Source organism: Dioscorea cayenensis, chromosome 9, assembly GCF_009730915.1.
Source record: "Dioscorea cayenensis subsp. rotundata cultivar TDr96_F1 chromosome 9, TDr96_F1_v2_PseudoChromosome.rev07_lg8_w22 25.fasta, whole genome shotgun sequence".
Classification (NCBI taxonomy): domain Eukaryota; kingdom Viridiplantae; phylum Streptophyta; class Magnoliopsida; order Dioscoreales; family Dioscoreaceae; genus Dioscorea; species Dioscorea cayenensis.
The window spans coordinates 16,471,663-16,490,130 of NC_052479.1; the positions used below are offsets into that span (position 1 = coordinate 16,471,663).

At 43.6% G+C, this 18,468-nt stretch overlaps 1 pseudogene; it reads left to right on the forward strand.

The window, feature by feature from the left end:
* The first annotated feature begins 8,169 nt into the window (after positions 1-8,169).
* LOC120268531 lies at positions 8,170-9,242 on the forward strand (annotated as a pseudogene).
* Positions 9,243-18,468: the final 9,226 nt, after the last annotated feature.

The window sequence follows — 18,468 nt, forward strand, 5'->3', positions numbered from 1 at the left end:
TTCCATCCCCTACATCCAGTTCTTCTTCGTATCCCATCGATACCTCAGGCAGGGCATAGGGAGAGCAATCGATTAGCCCAATCATCGGAGCAGGGAGTAAACGTAGCTAGCTCAGATTACTCATATCTCTCCCTGTATATATAACGAATGAAGTAATTATTAAACACTCGGATCAGGACCTTCTTGAATGGGTGGAAACTGGCGGCAGGGCTTGCTTAACCGGATACACGGAATTGGGATCTCTCTCGCATGCAAATCTTTCTATCGAGAAACCCTCGAAACTTCTATCTTCCTTGGTAGGAGCGGCGGGATCAGGATGATGAGTGTTCATTGATTATAGAATATGAATATAAAGAAAAATATATATATATTGATACCAAAAAGAAAAAATGGCAAGAAAATTATATATAATATAGATGGAGGATAAAATAACGATGTGGAAAACAAGACAGGGATTTCGTACAATGACATTGTACAATAATTTTTTTTAAAAAGGGATGTAGCGCAGCTTGGTAGCTCCTTTGATTGGGGTCAAAAATAGAACTAAGGTTAAAATCCTGTCAACCCCTACCCATTACTTATCCTATGGGTAGTAGCGAGGGATCAATTAAGATCGATTCAAATTGGACAAAATTTCTTGTTTTTCTTATACAACAATATGCATGCAGTACAAAAAAATCATCCTTTTTCTTTACAGTTTGATCTCCTGTTGTAAGAAAGTGCTCTTAGTTCATTTCGGTAGAACGTTCGTCTCCAAAACCCGATGTCGTAGGTTCAAATCCTACAGGCGTGATTTTGTTTATCTTATGTCGAATCACAATAAAATAACTTAATTTTTAAAAAGTTGAATTACAATTTGAATTTGACCTCCTCTTTGCAGGAGGTCAATCAAAAAAAAAGAAAAGATTACTCAATAAAATAAAAGGTCCAACTGATCACCGCGTCTGTATTGTAAATATGCAGTTACGAATAATCCTGCCAAAGTAATAGGAATTAGACCTAAGACGATTCAAAATATAAAAACTCAAATTTTTACTTTTTTTTTAATACTGAACTACTTGACTTTAGTATTATATTATAGTATGACCAACCAATTACTTGAATCAAAATAAAAGGATTCAAACAAAAAACTTTTAACCCTAAATTAAAGGGCTTTTATTATTTAACATTATATAGTTATTTATAATAAAATAATTATTTGCAGATAATATATAATGAATTATTTTTCCCATTGATTCACACTTCACCATAATCTTTTTTTCTATTACGAAGCCAATAATGGAACCCTTTTGAGGTTTGGAATTTTCTATTGGTCTATTGAATAACATTGACAAGGTCCCCTTGCGTATATCCCGCAAGTGCACGGGTTTGTGGAAGTAATAATCCCGGATGAGCGAGTATCGAATCCACTGGGAATAGGGAATAAAAACACTTAATCGGCTTCTTAGCTATGTGAAAGATTAGTAGTGATAAGTGCGACAATGATTCAATTCTCAAAAGTAAAAACAACATGTAAGAGAGTATGAGTAAAGAGTGAGGTAAGGCAATTGATAAAGATGGGGTACTCGGATAATGCTCCGCCTAGGACAATCGTTTCAAGTGCAAGAACCCTCTATTATGCTTCCTAATCAATGCAATGGTGAGTCGTGGAAATCCTTAAATACATAGTCCTAAATCTAAGGTCAACTATGGCTAACTCCATACATGTCTCGGAGGAGAGATTAGATAACCTCTCAACCTCGCACTCGCATAGAGTTGCAATGAGCTCTAGGGATTCCAAGTGATAAATCTCTTCCTAATTATAGATCTAACCCTTTGGTCTAGGTGGAAGGTTCCTAACCACAATTAAGCCCTAGATACTAAGATCGTCTCAACACTTCACTGCATTGCACGCGCAACTAAGCCCCAGCGAAGGGTCATTTCTTAGACCATTCACTCTATTATAGCCGCAAAGAACTTGAGGAACGGAGGTAGAATCTATCACGTCAGAGGGGAAAGGGGACGGCTCACATGCCTCTCGACTCACCCTCTCAACCCTCTCCAGCCCTCTCCAACCTAGCTTTGTCTAGCAGCTCATGGTGTGTCACTCACTCACAAGGTTACCAACAAGAACTCTCATCCCCTAGTGTCACTCTAAAGGGAAATGTTCATACAATGAAGCATTCAAGGTTGGAACTCACAATAAACATCAATTAATTGAAAGCATAATAAAGAGATTCAATGAAACAAATACATCCATAGGGTTCACAAATACGGAGTACCCACTAGGGGCTTAGCTCTCCATGGAGCTAAAGTACAATCAAAAGAAATAGAATGTAAAAAGCATTGAATCCATAGAGAAACCCCCTCGATAGTCGTGTTGATGGTCTTGTGGAAAGTCCTCTACTTGTCGTCCAAAGATTCCCTTGTCCGAGTATAGGATCGCCTCGGCGGAAGCTTCCCTACCAACCTTCTTCCTAAGGAATGGCGATGTCGAGGATCCCGTAGAACCTCTCCAAAACCTTAGCCAATACCTCTCAAAATCATAGCGAAATCCCTCTCTCAAGTTGGGGAAAAGATGGAGAAAAAAATGATGAAATCTGGGTTGAATCGGCTTTAAATAGAAATTTTGGAATCGAGGCGACCACACGGGCATGTGGATTTTACTACGCCCATGTGAAATTTCCACGCGACGGTGTCTAATTTCCACATACCCGTGTGGATTCTCTGCAATTCTTGTTTTTCTCGGCAGTCGTGAGCAGTCTTTGCTACACTACTTTCAGCTATAGTGTTATGCTTTCACGATTGCACGGCCTAAAATACTTCTGAGTCCATACTTTCATCAGGTGGCGTAAGCAGGGCACACATTCACGTCGTGGATCACTTTGCTTCTTTAATGACGGACAAGTTGGTGGAGATCTTGTTCTATGTGCATAAGTCCGAATGCTTGAGTGCGACTGCCCTTGTGCCCCTCAAATGGTTGTGCTAACTCAAATCGAGGGAGGTTGGCACACACTCTAGCATCTCGCACCCAGACCTATGTCTTGGCGTTTGAACCTTAGCAAGATTTCCTCAAAAATCGAGTGCATTATGATCCACATTGGCTTCTTTCCCTTCGTGCTCGGCCTCACAACCCTATCTGCACAAAAGTAACATAAAAACACACATATTTGTGTAAAAACCCAAGAAGAGTAATGCTCAGCATAAGGAAAGAATGCTTCGCATTAATAACACACAAGCACTTATCAAACATACAGTTATGCATAGACAAGAAAGAGAGAGTATAAAGGAATTATATAGCGTTTTCGGGATCTGCCTTCTTGTCTTGGGAAGAAGGATAGCTATACTTGATTCGAGTATACTCTAAAGACACCCTTTAGTATAGTAAGAAATTTTTTATCTCACAAACAAAGATGAAATATCGAGTTGTTTTTCTATTCTTGATCCCATCTTTCATTGAATCGATTCCCCTTTTTTTACTGTAAAAGAATTTTTTGAGCTCAACATGTCTAGAAGCATGGGAGAACGTTCTTTTGCTAATATTATTACCGATGTTGAATCTTTGGGTCATTTTGAGCATTCAATCTTTCATCCACCGCTCTAGGTGGCAATATCTTCCAAAATACATACCATACTCTCAGATTTGCTCTATGCCCCAGATTCCCTCCAGTGCATCTTTGCTCTTGGTCCATACAAGGCGAGGGCTCTCTTTGTTTAAGGCAAAGGAAATATGTTTCCATAAAGCCTTTTTAAGTTAAGAAATTTTTTCATATGAAGGGGAATTTGAAAGCCATCTCTTAAAAGAGAGTTCGTTTTAACACCTTTCTTTACAGTAGAAACAATAAAGCAAGCGAGGGATAAAGTAGAGATAGAGCTTTTCAAGGGCGGAATAAAGATTTCGATGGCAGGCATGTGATGTGTGCTAAGTTTATGTTAGTGCATAGTATAGAATACAACATTGGAGGCCTTTTTCCTTTGACTGTGAGCAATCAAAATTTACTATTTTAATTTAAGTAGGTAGTGGGGAATAGGGCACAATCTATCCTGTGAGAAAGCCTTTGATTTGAAGAAAACCAGTTAGATATGTATTTATAGTTAGCTCTTATCAAGCTTTTTAAAATACCTATAGCAAGCCTATTTTGAAGAAGTCTTTCAAAGGCGGGAGTATCTCGACTCTATCGAATAAGGTAGTAGTAGGGAGAGCGGGTTCTAGGTCAGTGATTATAGGGGCTAGTCAGTGAGTAAGCAATTTTGAGCATGTGCCCATGGATCCAATTCGATTACCGATTATTATCCATTCAGTTGGTAGTATTGAGACTCTTAGTGCCCCTATAGCCTATTCAGTTCCAGAAACTATATGTATCAAAACCTGTTGAAAGCTCGACGTTAAAAGGACACCAATCGCCTACTACTTCAAAAAATCTAGAAAGCGAGCCTTGAGTGTCGCACTCATCCACTTTGCTCCTCCAGTTAAATTTTTTTCATAACTTTTGCTCGTGTTAGAAATTTCAACCTTGAATCGCAAGCTAGTATGGTGATCACTCTATCAAACTACGAACTTTCATGCGATAGAAGTAGCAAGTTGCTTCAACCCGGTGACCCGACCCTAAGAAGGCGCTACTTGGCGAGATCTACTTTGTTATCTTGGCTACCTTTATTACATGGCGAGAGGTGAAGTAACTTGGGATACGTAAATGGATTCGGGTACCATTACGATCGTTTCTTTCATGATCTTATCTACATGGCGTAAAAACTTCGTGATTGGTGTGGAGGGAGGATACGCTTATGAAATAGTTCAAGAGAGCCGTATCATTTCCTTACTTCTTCGTTCTTTCAAATTCATTCACTTGACGGCTGGTTACGAGCGCCTCATAGCGTCATCTTCTTCAACCAACTTCGCTGCCCGTTTACGGCTGAGGGGCACTGCTGCCCACTAAAAATTGCTTATACACTAAAGCAGCTGCTTATATATGCTTACTTGCTCCCGTGATGTGACTTTTCAATTTCGAGTAACTAAGCGGACCATAAAAGAGAGAGAGAGCAATGCTTTCGGTTCCTTAATAGTATGAATCGGGAATGCAATTCATTTCTCTCCTCTCGCCCTTTGCTATTTTTTACGCGGTTTTACGCTTTGCCTTTGCGTTGCAGAATAAGAAGAAAGTAGTGTGGACTTTAGCTTTTGCTGAAAAAAATCTTTCAATGGACGGTTGAAGCACTCATTGGAACCTATTGACCTATTCTTCCCTTTCAACCCGAGTGGTAAAGCCATTTGCATTATCTTTACTATAATATTAAATATTCTAGTTTAGGCCCTCAGTGATGAGCATCACACGCCCTGAGCGTCTACCTCTTCCATGACTTGCAGAGCTTCTTTATGTCTATCTCGAGAGGCCGATTAGGAAGAGTTGATCAATGGATCTACGGTAGAGGATGTTGTTGATGTAAAGCATGTCGAGCGACCGCCTCTTTTATCTCCATCCTATTGGGAGCTTCATCGAGGCGACCTCCCGTTTCTAAGATTTTCTATAATATAAAAAGGCTCTGCCCTAGTCGCATCTTTTTCGAGGATCGTGTGGACCCTCAATTTCATTTACCACCTCGTGCGGGGTTCAGCGAGTAAACATCAGGGTCCCTCAGCCCGAAAACAAAATCTAACATTATTATCTTAAGAAATGGGCGAGGCGACCCGGCCGTGAGCGAGAAAGAAAGAATCAAGGGCATGCCCGACCCGAGCTACTAGGCGAGGGGACGGAGGAGAGGAACTCTTTCAAGCAAGGATGTCATGACCTCGGACACGAGACCAATTGAAAGATATAGGAATGAATGAGATCAATGTAATCTATACCTTGTTTTTGGGGCTGTAATAATGTGAGCGAGTTTCGACTTCCATCGATTGACTTCTATAGTTTCTGTCTATTCCATTTTAGGGAATGGAATATTTCATTCGATTTACGTAAATATTTTTTTGTAAACCCCGACCTACGGTCTAAAAAGCTCCTACACTTCTTGCTTGGCTCTCAGTTGATCAAATCTAGTTTTTGAGTTGCGGTCTTGAATACCCTTTTCTTTGCTTTGTTGAATAATTAGCTCATGCCTTGTTGCTTGTTGTGCCCGCTGTGCCCGCTGCGAATCCCGTTCCTTCCTCCAAGATGGAAGTTTCGCTCGGAAAAGGGATTGATCTTTAGGAAACCCCGTTGGAACCATCTTTTTGGCCATAATAAATAGGACCAAGAGTGTCTCATTCTCGGAGTGGTCTCATCACTCTCTTCATAAGGTGTGGTTCTCTCCCTGAGATCTTCTTGAGAGAAAGATGAGGCCCACTAGCATGGTTTAGTCAATTTAACGTCCAACGACATCAGATCTTAATCACTAAACCCCATGGATGCACAAGCCTTACACATACAATTCACCTATACTATCTAAGATAGCACCTATACGATCATTAGCATGATAGCCCAGAAGAGGTAGAGTATTTTGCTTTAGATTTCTTTCTTTATAAGTCTTTGAGAATTAAACTTCCTTTTTCGAGTCTATACTATTTTCTACTTGAGGAACTTTCCCGATTCTGTTGTAGTAGTACGCTCTGGCTAGTGTAGAAATGTCGATTGTGAATGGCGAGTCGTGCGGTACTATGATTCTCCTACTACTTCATATGTGGGCTTACGGGCTAAGCTAATCATTGGATGCTCCAAACTAAGACACTTTTTCGTTATCTGGAAATTGACACACATTGATATAGGATGTTGAGCTTGCCTATCCCCGGACGATACCTATTTGTATCATCCTTTGTTTGACCAACTATGCAACATTCTCACTACGATATCTCCGGTGTTGTCACCAAAAACCTTCCCGATTGACGAGAAAGTCCGCTCTACGACACTTGAAAAAAGCAACTTTCAAGGTCTCTTCAGCTTTGAGTGAATCACTTGAGCCCTAAGACATTTTTCGGGTGCCATGGAGCTAGACCCGAGTGAGCTATTACGCTTTCTTGAAGGATTGCTACTTCAATCCCCACCTCACAGTTGTCATCGCTCGATCACTTTCTTTTCCACTAAGTTCTTGCTTAGGGACCTTAGCGTCTGATCGGGTTGTTTCCCTCTTGACTTTTGGATCTTAGCACTCAATCGATGCATGCTGTACAAAGCAAAGCGGCACTGTATTGGAGTATCCTTGGGGTTGGTCAAGCAAAATGAGGCCACCCCTAGCCCATTGAGTGCTCTACCTCGGGCCATCAACATCATACGCTCTCTTTGAAATAGATTTCATGGAAAAACAAGCTATATCGAGCTTGGTTGCCCTTTCACCACGAGCCACAAGTCATCCCGTATTTTGCCACATACGTGGGTTCGGTCATCAAGACACTGTTAGAGCTCTCTTGACACCTTTGCTCATGGCTAGATTGATCGGTTTTTGGGTCAAATAGGAAGAACTAGAATCTTCCACCTCTGGAAAGTGCCTACACCTAATGAGTTAGTCTGCATTTCCCATTTCCTCGTGACCCATCATCGCGAAAGATGCAGCCAATTAGAGTGAGTGCGCCGCGCTCCGCTCCTTCGGTGATTGTTCACATCGGATATCAGGATCTCTATTTCACTCCCCGATGGGGGTTCTTGAGGAATACTTAGGCTTAGAAGGTGGTCCCCCTTTCTCACGTAAAAGCGATCATCATTCGAACATCTTTGTGTTTCTGAGGGAATGATCGAACCATGGGAGCAATTCACGGGGCTTTCATCTTCTTTGGTCTTGATAAAGATGTATACGATAAGTCATACGCCTTGGGTTCTGGAGGTCTTTGAATTAGCTCCTTCTTCCATATCTTAACCTAATTCATCTACAAGATTACGGTTGGGGTAAGCCACGCAGGTTCTTCATAACCTTCCTCTTCAACGGGATATTCATCTTGCTTGATTGGAGCCCTCTACGCCTTTGCTGGCTTGAGTCTTAGATCGCGTCTCTTTGACCTGATAACTAGTATTGCCTCCCCGCCCATCTCTATCAGCGGGTCCCTTCTTTTGTAACATTTAATAAGGTCTCTCCTGGCCAAATTCTTATTAAAGCCTTCTCTATCATAGAATTCGGCCTTCGGGGTCAACCAGTGGCTTCTATGAGCAAGGCGGCGGAAAAGGAGGCTCGAGAGCTTGTTAAGGAAAAGCGGCGAAGCGGCCGAAGGGGAAAACAAAAAGGCCTTTTATGGTTCCCCCTTCGCGTGGGGGGGTGCTTGTGGGGGGGTGTGCCGTAAAGCTTCTCATAGAAATATAAAAATGTATCACCCACTTCCAATAATCCGGCCTGAACCTTTGGGTAGGCTCTGCAGAATCAACAACCATAGCTACACGGATGCAGTGTAGAATTCCCGGTATGGTCATTTGGGGAAGCCCCTGAGGAAGACCTCCATACAATTCTTGCGAGAGGCTGGAGAAGCGTCTGGGTGAGCTTACGTATCCATATAGCCGCTTGCCACCTACTCTCCACCATCCATTCCAAGTTTAGGGACCCAGGGTTATAGTATACTGAGTAAAAGAGGCGACAAAGGGGATGAGCGAGGAAGAGGTGCGTCTCTGGGCGTTGTTCAACAAGCGGAGACTCTTGCAACATCACGGAGTAAGAAATCCCCAAGTTAGCATATTATGGGGGCCATCAAGCACGTCGGCAAGAATCAAAGGGGATCTCATTCTTGCATAGCTCGAGGGTCGAACAGCGTCCCGTTGGATGTTCAGCGGGCGATCTCCGCGGTCGGGAGCATGAGCAATGTTTCATTGTATACTCCATGGTCGGGAAGGTGATGGAGGAAGGGGGACCTTTGGGCGGGATCTTTTCGGTATGCGAATTCCCCATACGAGATGAGGCGCCTATAAAAGGCATTTAGAAGGCTTGGGATCGAGGTCTCGTTAGCGAAAAGACCTAGGCTAATCCACGTGGCCTCTTTTGATGAGCGTCGTTGGCGGAGACATAGTAAATCGGTCCGCGGGCATCAGCGATAAGTCCTATGTCATACTACGGTGCGGTGACAACCATTGCCAAAGTCCGAGCGATTGTCGACCACAGATTCATGCAGTGCGGTATATTCACCCGACACCTGGCGAAATCTTGGCGTTGAATATAATCCCAAAGTACCCCAAACACTCAAATTCAAATATAGTAAATCAAGAAGGTAGTAAGACCCTTGCGAGTTCCCCAAAACGAGCATAGAGCATGGGAAGCTCGGGACAGGTCAAGACCGAACAAGGACCGGAGAACTCAACTACATTTAATTTAATAAGTAGTTGTCTTTTTCTATTAGTTTAGTTGCGAACAGGTATTTATATGAGATTAGTTGAGTAGGCTTGCGTTAGTTGTTTGATATAGGATAGCTAGTTGTAGGGCTTTCAATAACTGAAGGCTTGGCTTTGCTATCACTCATTACTTGTATTGTAATCCTAGTCTTGTAGTCGGCCTTCCATGCCTCTTTAGTCTTTTTAATGCGGAGGTGACAAGATCCCCTTGCGTATATCCCCCAAGTGCGTGGGTTTGTCGAAGTAATAATCCCGGGTGAGCGGGGTTGAATCCTTACATACAAAGTCCCAAATCTAAGGTCAACTATGCCTAACTCTATTCATGTCCGGGAGGAGAGTTAAATAACCTCTCAACCTACTTTTCGAATAAAGTTGCAATGAGCTCTAGGGATTCAAGTGATAAATCACTTCCTAATTAAAGACCTAACCCTTTGGTCGGGAGGAAGGTCGCTAGGCACAATTAAGCCCTAGATAATAAGATCCCTCAGCAGCTTCACTCCATTGCATGTGAAACTAGGCCCCAGTGGAGGTTCATCCCTTAGACCATTCACTCTATTATGGCGCAAAGAACTCAAGGAATGGAGGTAGAATCTATCATGTCGAAGGGGAAAGGGGCTCTCTGTACCTCTAGACTCACCCTCTCAACCCTCTCCAACCGACCTTTGTCTAACGCTCGTGGTGTGTCACTCACTCACAAGGTTACCAACAAGAACTCTCAGCCCCTAGTGTCACTCTGGGAAATGTTCGATACAATCAAGCATTCAAGGTTGGAACTCACAATAAACATCAATTTATTGAAAGCATAATAAAAGAAGTTCAATGAAAAGCGAATACATCCTAGGGTTCACAATCACTCAAGTACCCACTAGGGGTTTAGCTCTCCATGGAGCTAAAGTACAATCAAAGAAATCGAATGTAAAAAGCAATGAAATCCATAAAAGAAACCCGAGTCGATGGTCGTGTCGATGGTCTTGTGGAGAGTCCTCTGCTAAATGCGTCCAAGAGTTCCCTCGTCGGGTATGGGACACTCTCGATAGAAGCTTCACTTACCAACCTTCTTCCTCGGGAATGAGCGATGTCGGAGCCATAGAACCTCTCAAAACCTTGGCGATTACCCCTCAAAAACCCTAGCTGAAGCCCTCTCACAAGTTGGGGAAAAAGATGGAGAAAAGAATACCAAAAATCGGGGTTGAATCGGCTGTAAATAGAAATTTTGGAATCGAGGCGACTCCACGGGCATGTCGCTACGTGCCCATGTGGAATTTTCCACAGGCATGGATAATTTCCACTGCCTTCGTGTGGATTCTCTGTTCTCTGATTTCTCGGCGGGCTATGAACAATGTTGCTCATCGGTCTTTGCTCTGATGCTCTTCTACAATCTTCGACACTGAATAACTTCCCAATTCCATACTTTCATCGGGGTAATGATGGCGCACATGTTCACATCGTGAATCACTTGCTTCTTCAATGATATATATGTTGGTGGAGCTCTTGTTCTTATATGCATAAGGCGGAATGCTCGAGTGTGACTGCCTTTGTCCCTCAAATGAATGTGCTCACTCGAATCTGAGGAGGTTGGCACACACTCTAGCATCTCACACATCCCTATGTCTTGGCGTTTGAACCTTAGCAAGATCTCCTCCAAAATAGGTGCATTATGATCCACATTCGCCTATTTCCTTCATACTCGACATCACAACCATACCTACATAAAGTAACATAAAAACACACATATTAATGTAAAAACACGAGAAAAGTAATGCTCAACATAAGGAATGAACACTTAGCATTCATATCGCACAAGCACTTATCAAACTCCCCACACTTAAGCTTTTTGCTTGTCCTCAAGCAAACATTAAAACATTCTGTGCATCAATGAAGAAAATATTGAAAGTGCTTGGCCTTAGGTTCACCGAGGTATACAAAGAAAGTATTCTACAAGTAAGGAAAATTTTCAACACTAAATACGAAAAATCAATGCTCTAGCTAAAAACTTTGAATAAAAAAGACAACAAACCCGAATTTCGTGTAAGTGTGTGAACTCACTCAAAAACAACCCAAGTTATACTCCTCAAAGTTCTAAGTACAAGGGACTTGTTATCTACAAAAAGTGATAAAAATTTTTAAAAGATGGTAGTAGCTTCACACATCCTCTAAAGGTAGCCCTTTCCAAAGCGGCTGCTAAGGGTGGCTTTTCACACTTTCGGTGGTAGCTCTTTTCTACCCAGTGGTAGCTTTCACCCATCCTGTGAGATAGCTCTTTCTCTCATTAGGGCATAACTAGTATCCGACTTGTGAGAGTAGCTTCATACATCATAGGTGGTAGCTCTTTCCACCCAACAAACACAAATAAACAATAAAACTATTTTGTTCCTTCTTTTTCATTTTCCAGTAGCAAAAGAAGTAAACCTAACTAGTCCTTTTAACATCAAACATGAGTTTCCAATAGAGTTCAAAGAGTGAGTAGTGCACTAAGTGTAAATCGCGGCAAAAATCCTAAAAATTCAAGCAAGAACTAGAGCATGAAAACATTCAATGTTAACAATTCTCCTAGACTTAAGAATACAATCATTGCAACAAAGGTGAACCTCCATTGGCTAAGTGAGCATATATCAATCAAGAACAATAGAAAAAGATGTGCGCATTATGAAACTCCCCCACACTTAAGTTGTACATTGTCCTCGATGTACTCATGCAAACTCAATCAAAATATATCATTCAAAAATAGATGTGGGAGAAACAATCAAAACAATACTCCCCTGACTCCTAGTGTTGCGTTTGATGAAGCTAATTCGTTGGGAGTAGTGTTCCAGCGGGTTGTAAGCTCACTGCGACCAAGTGCTCAAAAGCACCTTGGCCGTGCCCATGACTCAAGTCTCAATTCCCAAGATGACAAGACCATGCATGCGCGCATACGAGGGGGTTCAGTGAAGCTCAAGAAAAACAAAAATAACTCGAGTGTATAAAAGATGAAGCAATGAATACAACTCGATAAATGCAACATAACATAAACTCAGAAGGAAAAAAATCCTTTTCTGAGTGAAACAAGTCTAAAAAAACAAGAAAATAAAAATAAAGTAAAATGCATGAAAGTAAAAGAAAAGGTCAAGTGTCGGAGTCGTCTCGAGGGCTCACTGCTACTGCTAACTGTGAAGTGGAAGCATATAGTGGGTCCTCCGGTCTTTGGGGTCGAGGATGGAGGTCTTGGAGGAGCCGCGGGGGCTGAAGAGTCCTCGGTGCTGGGACAAATGATGAGGCAACGTCTGGCTCTAGGATGCTCTATAATACTCGAAAGCGTGCCATGAACTTCGTATCTTGGTGGCTAGCGTAGCCTAATCTCGGCAACCTCGGCTCGGACCACTCCTATAGCATTCTCGAGCCTCTCAAAGTGATCATTGGCTCGAGATGGTGGCTACTATGCTTGAGGGTGGTTCCTCGGCCGCTTGGAGGTGCCTCGGTCTCCATCGATCTTTGGCTGAGGCTCGGGGGGCGGTGAGATGCTCGGCTTCATCACCTTTCATCCTCGGCTATCTCTGGGTGCTGGTGGGACTAAAGCAAAAACCCTGTCCGAACCCTGCGGACCATGCCCATCAACGCATCGTCTCTAGACCCGAGGGGGCGGGTACACTCATCTTCTCGGCCCCTGAGATCGAGATCCAAGAGACCCATGCCCGGCACTAATCTCGTAATGTAAGGGCCGGAAGATCACTCCCAGTCTAGCATACTTTATCACTGATGTACGATGTAATCGGCCAAGATGTGCCCTAAGTGGATCGGTGCACGCTCTACCGTCAGTACAAATGCGACGACTCTGACGGCTCAAGACACGATCTCTATCACCACGGCCATTCACCGACCTACTCATGATGCCGTGCAAATATCTGTAGGCCAGTCGGGAAAGGCACGTGGCCTTGGACACCCCAGCTCGTCTTGACCTTGACCACATAGCACTCTGTAAGCTCTGCGTGGGGTCAAGGTTCGAGGGATAGTCGATGAGCAGCTATGCATACTCCTCTGTAGTGTGAATGCCTCCTCGTATAGGCCAAATGCAGTATGGAAAACCGCGTAATGCTCAAGCTATGGTGGCGTCCAAATACTACGGGCTGAATGGTACCCAAAGCTGTCGAAGCTTAGCATATGCTCTATCAAACTCGAGCAGGAGAGCACCTCCGAGTGTAAACTCTCGGATGGTGGCTCTCTAATAGTCGACAACGCCGCCAATCGCCTATACGAAACTAGATCCTCGATCTCATCGGTGAACTCATCACCTACTCTGAAGCTCCACGGGTATAGTAGCGTCCGAGAAATCGAGTGCATACGAAGCGAGTCTCGACAATCGCTCATAACGGACCTGATGTTGGGGAATCGCCAAATCGCATGCCCTCGGGCTCAGAGGATGACTCACGTGGCCTCTTATCAGCTTGCTTCTTTGACCTAGGTGCCATGATCTGCAAAATTTAAACAAAATTGGTCAAACAAGTTGATAAAACAATCTGCGCAATCCAGCGGTGGTGTGGAATTTCCGCCTGCCCGTATGGATTCACGAGGCGTGAGAACGCCATGACCACGCATCAACAATCCAAAAAAATACAACTCAATAATATTTCTAACTCGTTCTAAAACATAAATCATTGTTCCAATTGAAGAAACGAAGCATTATTAACGAGATTAATCGATAGAAATCATGAATTGATGAAAGAAGATGATAAAAGGATTTTACCGATGAGGAGAGTGAGAAAATGAAGAGCCCGGCCGGAAAACTTTGCTAAAAATCCCACCAAAGCTGGCGCAATGGACTCGGAGAGTATTGTGAGAGTGTTTTTCAAGTGAAAAGAGTCGTGAAGAGGGAGAGAAATCATCCTCTTTTAAAGCAGAACTTTCGCGACTTTTGACGTTACGTGCATCCACAGGCGTGTGGAAATTCCCCAGCCCGTGTGCCTCACTTCAAAAAGCTCCACGAGGGCGTCACATGCGCCCACTATGCGCTCTCGGGAAAAACTCTCACTGACTTAGAACGATCTCCCACTGGCGTGCGGAAAAATATCACGCCCGTGCGCTGGACCCACGAGGCGAGGCGCGCGCCCACGTAGCTTTCCACGGACAGCGAGAAAAAAATATCAAGTCTTACACGCCGCCCGTGCGAAATTCTCCCCAGGGCGTGGACATTCACATGCCCAACTCACGAGGGCGCCGCCATGCCCTGTGTTTTCTCGGGATGGAGGGAGCAACCTGCAGAGTCTCTTGCAGGGCGTCGCGAAGTACCCACGCCCGGGTGTGTGGTTCCAAAGGTCACCGCAGGCGAGTCACGCCCACAGTGTTCTCGGGAAAATCTGCCCAACTCTGCGGGAATTCACCGCCCGTGCTGGGAAATTACCCGCAGGCGTGCGCCCGATCGCATGGTCGTCCACGAGGCGGCCCCTGCGCCCTGTGCCCTCTCTGGATGAGCTCACGGTACACATCCGCAGGGCGTGCGGAAATTCCACACGCCTGTGTGTTTTCTCTGGATGACTTAGAAAAAACATGCAGGCTCTACAGAAATATTATGAACATGTTTACACACTCGAGCACTGCCCTAGTATACAAAATTTACGAGATAAAAAAACATGAAATAGAACTCAAACGACCAAACTTAGCCAATTCTTCATAAAAACACACGATGAATTTGAAAAACCCACAATAAAAATTACAGCACAAAGCATCTAAACATTAAAACACCAACACTTAGCAGTTTATTCATGTAAAACAAACTAAACTAAAAAGTAAGCAAAAGCGATAAACACTTGGGTTTGCCTCCCAAGAAGCGCTTGTTTAACGTCACTAAAGCAGCGTATCTTTCTTACCTCACGGGGGGTTCATAAATGAAAGTTGGCCTCTTACCCATGGCTTGAAAGCATGATGAGCAAAAAGTCTCTTAAGGATAGAGGGTGTACTCTCGGGCTTCGGACCACCTAGCAATGGTTCATCCAACTTCCTTGGCTCATGTACGTCTCCAACAATCTTGGAGCATTTTCGATGGCATCTCCGAGCCCTCTTCATTTTCCGAAGCACCTTCTTCAAGATCCCCGGTGTAGATGTTACTTCTTCAGTCGAACCAAGCATCATTACTTCTTTATTGCTCTCCTCTTGGTCGAACAATCCTTCATACGGATCCAGGTTGAACATTTCCTGCATATATTCATCAATAATTTCATCAGTAGTGTCTAGAAAGTATAGAGTATCATCAAAATCGAGAGAATGCCGCATGGCCTCAGCAAGGCGGTATGTGAGCTTATCATCTCCAACTCTCAATGTGAGCTCCCCACTGTCCATGTCAATCAATGCTTTGGAAGTCCACAAGAACGGTCTCCCAAGTATCAAGAGTACATCTGCATCCTCATCGACATCTAGCACTACAAAAGTCAACCCGGAAAAATGTACTTGTCCACCTTGACAAAGCACGTCTTCAATGATGCCTCTCGGATGTCGTACCGTTCGGTCCACCAATTATAAAAGTCATCCGAGTAGGCCTAGGCTCACCCAAAGCCTAGCTTTTGGAAGAAAGTATATGGCATGAGCGTTGATGCTCGCCCCTAGAATCCGCCAATGCCATTTCCTCACCTAAGTTGCCGATGTTACCGGAATGATGAAGCTTCCCGAGTCTTTCTTCTTGTTTGGCATGTTCTTTTTGCAACACCGCCGAGCATGAAGCATCAAGCACCACTGAAGCACTCTCCTCAATTTCCTCTTGTTGGTCGATAGGTCTTTTCAGGGAACTTTGCATACTTAGGCATTTGAGCCAATACCTCAACAAAAGGAATGTTGATGTGGAGTTGCTTGAACAAACTCGAGGAACTTCTTATCTTGTTCATCCCCTTGGTCATTCTTTCAATCTAGAGGATAAAGGAGTTCTTGGCTTGAAAGGTGGGGTTGCCACCTCTTTCTCTTTGTTTGCTCCCTCCTCAACCTCTACAACCTCGGGTGCGTGTTCTTTCGGCTTCTCACTCGGAAGCCTCCCTTCAACCTCACGACCACTTCTCAAAGTGATCGCCTTCACATGTTCTCTAGGGGTTGGTTTTCCGTGTTGCTTTGGTAAACTTCCATGTGGCCTTTTCGGAGAGAGACTTACAATTTGCCCCACTTGATTTTTCAAGATTGTGCAAGGAGGCGGTGTGATTGCAGTGTAGCCTCGGCTGATTCAAACCTTGTATTTGCCGAATGAACAAATCTAGCAAAGTGCTTCTCCAAATCCGTCATTCGGGTTTCCAAGCACTGAAATTCTATTTTTCCACTTGAGGGGCTTGTTGTTGTTGTTGGAAACCCGATGGCCCCATGGTCTTCTATGGTCCTTGATTACTCCATGAAAAGTTGGGATGATTCTTCCAACCTGAATTGTAGGTATTGCTGTATGGATTCCCTTGAGGTCTCACTCCATTACCTACAAAGTCAACGTTCTCAATTGAAGAAACATCACCAATAACGATTATGCAATCGGAGGGAGCATGTCCTCCGCCACAACAGGTGCAATTGGTCATGGCCGCAACTCTATTCGAAGCTATAAGATCTAGCTTCTTACTCAAACTCTCCACTTGGGCTGCCAATGAAGTTACCGCATCAATTTCATGGAGACCGCCCACCTTTTTCTTCTCCCTAGTGTTCCATTGGTAGCTATTTAACCCCATTTCCTGACTCAATTGACGAGCCTCATCGGGGGTCTTGCTACCTAAGGTACCTCCTGTCGCCGTATCTAAGAGTTGCCTTGTACTCGGGGTTCAAACCATTGTAGAAGGTTTGAACAATCATCCACTCCGGGAATCCGTGTTGTGGACACTTTTCGCGAGAGTTCCTTGAACCTTTCCATGTCTCGAAATAGAGACTCCAATTCCAAGCTGCACAAAGGATGAGATCTCATTTCCTAAGCTTTTGCTGATTTTTCGGGAGGGAAATAGCGGGCTAGAAAAAGCTTCTACCATCTCCTCCCATGTAGTGATTGATGCTCTAGGTAATGAGTGTAGCATTTGCTTTGCTCTCCCCTTTAAGGAAAATGGGAAGGCTCTCAATTTGATGGCATCATCCATCACACCATTTATCTTGACATGTCACACACCTCGAGGAAGCTCTCTATGTATTTGTTTGGATCCTCATCGGCCAAACCGTTGAATTGTGCTGGGGACTTCTGCGACATATGGATGAATATCGGCTTTTAGCTCGAAGTTACAGTACATGGTGGGGACGCACAATACTCGATTGTGTCCACAACACTGAAGATCTGGCATAATCAGATAGTGTTCGCTGTTGCTCATTTTGTTCTGCCATGTTTTTCGGATCCTTCTACTTCCAAATCAAATTTGGATTATCTTTGTTCTTGCGAGTTCTTTCCACTTTTTCTTCTAAGTGTACGTTCAAGCTCAGGGTCTCCTTCAATCAATATTGATGGATTCCCTCGGAGTCATAACCTGGAGCTGCACCAAAAATAAAGAAAAGAAAATCGAGCGATGATAGAATAAGAAGATATGAATTAGGATATGTGGTGAAATAGCTAAGAAAACAAAGTGCAAAGTATCTCTAAACGCCTAGCTCTCGACTAGCAGGCGCCAAAAACTTGACAAGGTCCCTTGCGTATATCCACAAGTGCACGGGTTTGTCGAGTAATAATCCCGGGTGAGTGGGGGTCGAATCACGAGGGGAGTAGGGAGTAAAAGACACTTAATTCGATTCTTAGCTATGTGGAGTATCAACAATGATAAGTGTGATAATGATTCAATTCTCAACAATTAAAAAGCATACAAGTAAGAGGCAAAAAGTAAGGAGGGAGGTAAGGCAATCGATAAAGATGGGGTACTCGGGATGATGCTTCACCTAGGATAATCGCTTCAAGTGCAAGAACTCTCTATTATGCTTCCTAATCAATGACAATGGTGAGTCAGTGAAATCCTTACATACATAGTCCCAAATCTAAGGTCAGACTATGCTAACTCTATTCATGTCCGGGAGGAGAGATTAAATAACCTCTCAACCTCACATCTCGAATGAAAAGTTGCAATGAGCTCTAGAGATTCAAGTGATAAATCTGCTTCCCTAATTATAGACCCTAACCCTTGGTCCGAGCGGAAGTGTCCCTAGCCACAATTAAGCCCTAGATACTAAGATCCCTCAACGCTTCACTCCATTGACGCTGCAACTAGGCCCCGAGTGAGAGTTCATCCCTTAGACCATTCACTCTACTATGGCACAAAGAACT